This window comes from Oncorhynchus nerka, unplaced genomic scaffold (assembly GCF_034236695.1).
Source record: "Oncorhynchus nerka isolate Pitt River unplaced genomic scaffold, Oner_Uvic_2.0 unplaced_scaffold_8180, whole genome shotgun sequence".
Taxonomy (NCBI): Eukaryota; Metazoa; Chordata; class Actinopteri; order Salmoniformes; family Salmonidae; genus Oncorhynchus; species Oncorhynchus nerka.
The window spans coordinates 1-5,772 of NW_027033140.1; the positions used below are offsets into that span (position 1 = coordinate 1).

Here is a 5,772-nt window from a genome sequence, read left to right on the forward strand (position 1 = left end):
TCATCCCAGGGTAGAAGACCGTGATGACTGACCTGGACCAGGAGTCATCCCAGGGTAGAAGACCGTGACGACTGACCTGGACCAGGAGTCATCCCAGGGTAGACCGTGATGACTGACCCGCACCAGGAGTCATCCCAGGGTAGAAGACCGTGATGACTGACCTGGACCAGGAGTATTGATTGATTTGATTGTTTTTACGATAGCCAGCGTGGTACTAACCCACGACAGACAGCGTGGTACTAACCCACGACAGACAGCGTGGTACTAACCCACGATAGACAGCGTGGTACTAACCCACGACAGACAGCGTGGTACTAACCCACGACAGACAGCGTGGTACTAACCCACGACAGACAGCGTGGTACTAACCCACGATAGACAGCGTGGTACTAACCCACGACAGACAGCGTGGTACTAACCCACGATAGACAGCGTGGTACTAACCCACGATAGAGTGGCACTAACCCACGACAGACAGCGTGGTACTAACCCACGACAGACAGCGTGGTACTAACCCACGACAGACAGCGTGGTACTAACCCACGACAGACAGCGTGGTACTAACCCACGACAGACAGCGTGGTACTAACCCAAGATAGACAGCGTGGTACTAACCCACGACAGACAGCGTGGTACTAACCCAAGATAGACAGCGTGGTACTAACCCACGATAGACAGCGTGGTACTAACCCACGATAGACAGCGTGGTACTAACCCACGATAGACAGAGTGGTACTGACCCAGATGGACCTGTTGCATGTATGCCAGCAGCGCGGCCCGGTTGGCGTCCCAGAGCCCAGGCAGATCACTCTCTGGAGGGAATTTACAACAGGACAGCTCCAAGGTGATCTCTAGACACTGGCCCCACACGTAGTTATAGTCCTGCATCCCTCCTAGGAAACAGATAGAAAAACATGAAACTGAGCCAGACTGGAGCCATAATGGTGCTCGTCACTGTAGTCTATTAGACCAGTATCCTAGGAAACGGATAGAAAAACATGAAACTGAGCCATAATGGAGCTCGTCACTGTAGTCTTTTAGACCAGTATCCTAGGAAACGGATAGAAAAACATGAAACTGAGCCAGACTAGAGCCATAATGGTGCTCGTCACTGTAGTCTATTAGACCAGTATCCTAGGAAACGGATAGAAAAACATGAAACTGAGCCAGACTGGAGCCATAATGGTGCTCGTCACTGTAGTCTATTAGACCAGTATCCTAGGAAACGGATAGAAAAACATGAAACTGAGCCAGACTGGAGCCATAATGGTGCTCGTCACTGTAGTCTATTAGACCAGTATCCTAGGAAACGGATAGAAAAACATGAAACTGAGCCAGACTGTAGCCATAATGGTGCTCGTCACTGTAGTCTATTAGACCAGTATCCTAGGAAACGGATAGAAAAACATGAAACTGAGCCAGACTGGAGCCATAATGGTGCTCGTCACTGTAGTCTATTAGACCAGTATCCTAGGAAACGGATAGAAAAACATGAAACTGAGCGAGACTGGAGCCATAATGGTGCTCGTCACTGTAGTCTATTAGACCAGTATCCTAGGAAACGGATAGAAAAACATGAAACTGAGCCAGACTGGAGCCATAATGGTGCTCGTCACTGTAGTCTATTAGACCAGTATCCTAGGAAACGGATAGAAAAACATGAAACTGAGCCAGACTGGAGCCATAATGGTGCTCGTCACTGCACCTGTCACCGTAGTCTATTAGACCAGTATCCTAGGAAACGGATAGAAAAACATGAAACTGAGCCATAATGGAGCCATAATGGTGCTCGTCACTGCACCAGTCACTGTCGTCTATTAGACCAGTTTCTTTTGGGTGAAGGGACATAATGACTGAACGTACATGTGCAGTTCTATATGTATTCTACACTGAGATGATGTGGAACACTCCGGAACATTTACATAAATCTCCCATTGACATCAATGATTGGATGTCTTATCAACTCTAGCTAAATCTTAACCCAATATCTCCAGGGTTGATGACAACACAGTTGACCCAGCGAAAGGTCATGTATGTACAGTCGTGGTCAAAAGTTTTGAGAATGACACAAATATTCATTTTCACAACATGACTGTACGTACACGTGACCTCTAGTATTAGTACTGTAGCGAATTAATCCCGTCGTGGTTTGAACTTTGAACCTGGCGGAGGGGCTTGAGACTGTCAACCCAGCACCCTTAACTATTACCCCAGATCTGTAAACTGATAGATTCACTGACTGACCTGGTAGAGGGTACCAGTAGTAGCCGTTGGTGATACCCTCCTTAAAGTCCTTGGAGTCGTAACAGTGGTCTCCTTGTGCATCTGGCTGTGGGTGTAGGAGTAGGTCTTAGCCAGCTGGATCAACACGTCGTTGTCGGGAAACACTGGATCCACTCTGCAGCTCACTACCTGTGTGACAACACAACACGTCAACCTATTCCCTATATAGAACACTACTATAGACCAGAGCCCTATTCCCTATGTAGTACACTACTTTAGACCAGAGCCCTATTCCCTATATAGTATACTACTTTAGACCAGAGCCCTATTCCCTATATAGTACACTACTTTAGACCAGAGCCCTATTCCCTATATAGTACACTACTTTAGACCAGAGCCATATTCCCTATATAGTGTACTACTTTAGACCAAGGCCCTGGGCTATTTGGGACACAATGGAGACATAACCAATATTGATGTGATTGACTGATTGGTTGATCTATTGATCTCTTGACAGGGACACCTGTTGTTACTCTGTAGTCATTCCAGTAGTCTCTATACTAGACACCTGTTGTTACTCTGTAGTCATTCTAGTAGTCTCTATATTAGACACCTGTTGTTACTCTGTAGTCATTCTAGTAGTCTCTATATTAGACACATGTTGTTACTCTACTCTGTAGTCATTCTAGTAGTCTCTATATTGTTATTCTACTCTGTAGTCATTCTAGTAGTCTCCATATTAGACACCTGTTGTTACTCTGTAGTCATTCTAGTAGTCTCTATATTAGACACCTGTTGTTACTCTACTCTGTAGTCATTCTAGTAGTCTCTATATTAGACACCTGTTGTTACTCTGTAGTCATTCTAGTAGTCTCTATATTAGACACATGTTGTTAATCTACTCTGTAGTCATTCTAGTAGTCTCTATATTGTTACTCTACTCTGTAGTCATTCTAGTAGTCTCTATATTAGACACCTGTTGTTACTCTGTAGTCATTCTAGTAGTCTCTATATTAGACACCTGTTGTTACTCTGCTCTGTAGTCATTCTAGTAGTCTCTATATTAGACACCTGTTGATTCTCTACTCTGTAGTCATTCTAGTAGTCTCTATATTAGACACCTGTTGTTACTCTACTCTGTAGTCATTCTAGTAGTCTCTATATTAGACACCTGTTGTTACTCTGTAGTCATTCTAGTAGTCTCTATATTAGACACCTGTTGGTACTCTACTCTGTAGTCATTCTAGTAGTCTCTATATTAGACACCTGTTGTTACTCTACTCTGTGGTCATTCTAGTAGTCTCTATATTAGACACCTGTTGTACTCTACTCTGTAGTCATTCTAGTAGTCTCTATATTAGACACCTGTTATTACTCTACTCTGTAGTCATTCTAGTAGTCTCTATATTAGACACCTGTTGGTACTCTGTAGTCATTCTAGTAGTCTCTATATTAGACACATGTTGTTACTATGTAGTCATTCTAGTCTTCTCTATATTGGGATCACTCAGCCTCTCTCTCTCTTTCTGTGTGTAAAGTACCTCCATTGCTGTTGTCGTAGGGGTAGCTGGCCACCACAGCCCCACCGTGCAGGTTGGCCGACAGGACGAAGCTCTCAGTCTTCAGCCAGTCCATAATGGCTCTCACCTCCATCTCTCTCATTCCACTCTCCTTCTTAGAGAAGGCATCTGGGAAGTTTCTGTTCAGATCGATGCCGTTCTTATTGAACCTGTCAGGGAACCATATGACAAAATACAGAATATTAAGTTCACCTGTGGTGCACCACCAAATAAATACAATTTAATTTGTCACATAGCATGTATCATAACAGGTGTAGGTAGACCTTATGAAATGAATATAACAGGAAATAGTAGACCTAGTGAAATGCTGAATAATAACAGGGCAGGGTAGTAGACTTTAGTGAAATGCTGAATACAACAGGTGTAGACCTAGTGAAATGCTTCTACAAGCCTCAAATCAACAATGCAGTTAAGAAAATACCAACTACAACAAGTAAGAGATAAGAATAACAACACTAACAGTGTGTTCAGTAAATAAATAATAGTGGAGGCTGTAAATACAGGGGGTACTCCTGCACAGAGTCAATGTGGAGGCTATATACAGGGGGTACTGTACAGTCGAGACTATATACAGGGGTACGGTACAGAGTCAATGTGGAGGCTATATACAGGGGGTACTGATACAGAGTCAATGTGGAGACTATATACAGGTGTTACTGATACAGAGTCAATGAGGCTATAGGGGTACCAGACAGATTTTATATACAGGGGGTCTGCTACAGAGTCAATGTGGAGGCTATATACAGGGGTACTGATACAGAGTCAATGTGGAGAGCTATATACAGGGGGTACCAGCACAGAATCAATGTGGCGGCTATATACAGGTGTCACAGAGTCAATGTGGAGGCTATATAAGCAGGGGGTACTAAGTAAGCAGAGTCAAATGGGAGTTATATACAGTAAATGTACAGAGCCACAATGTGTGGAGGCTATATACAGGTACTGGCACAGAGTCAATGTAGAGACTATATACAGGGAACAAGCTTACAGAGTCAATGGGAGGCATATATACAGGGGTACTCGGTACTGAGGTCAATGAGACTATATACAGGGGTGGGGTACCAGCACAGAGTCAATGTGGAGGCTATATACAGGGGGCAATTAAGTATAGAGTCAATGTGGAGGCTATATACAGGGGGCACTGCACAGAGTCAATGTGGAGACTATATACAGGGGTACTGGTACTGAGTCAATGTGGAGGCTATATGCAGGGGTACCGGTACAGTGTCAATGTGGAGACTATATACATGGGGTACTGGTACAGAGTCAATGTGGAGGCTATATACAGGGGTACTGGTACTGAGTCAATGTGGAGACTATATACAGGGGTACTGGTACTGAGTCAATGTGGAGACTATATACAGGGGTACCGGTACAGAGTCAATGTGGAGGCTATATACAGGGGGTACCGGTACAGAGTCAATGTGGAGACTATATACAGGGGGTACTGGTACTGAGTCAATGTGGAGGCTATATGCAGGGGGTACCGGTGCAGAGTCAATGTGGAGGCTTATATGCCACATGGGGTACTGCGGTACAGAGTCAATGTATGGAGGCTATATGCCAGGGTGCAGTAACAGAGTCAATGTGGAGGCTATATGCAGGGTGCACCGTACAGAGTCAATGTGGAGGCTATGTATACAGGGGTTGCTCGGTACAGAGTCAACGTGGAGGCTATATACAGGGGTGCCGGTACAGAGTCAATGTGGAGGCTATATACAGGGGGTACCGGCACAGAGTCAATGTGGAGGCTACATACAGGGAGTTGCACGTTACAGAGTCAATGTGGAGGCTATATGCAGGGGTACCGGCACAGAGTCGATGTGGAAGCTATATACAGGGGTACTGGTACAGAGTCAATGTGGAGGCTATATACAGGGGGCACGTGTACTGAGTCAATGTGGAGGCTATACAGGGGGTACCGTGCTGAGTCAATGTGGAGGCTATATACAGGGGTACCGGTACAGAG

At 44.9% G+C, this 5,772-nt stretch overlaps 1 pseudogene; it reads right to left on the reverse strand.

Moving 5' to 3' along the window:
* Positions 1–740: 740 nt before the first annotated feature.
* On the reverse strand, positions 741–3,952 carry LOC135566019 (carboxypeptidase M-like; annotated as a pseudogene).
* Between the last annotated feature and the right edge of the window lie 1,820 nt (positions 3,953–5,772).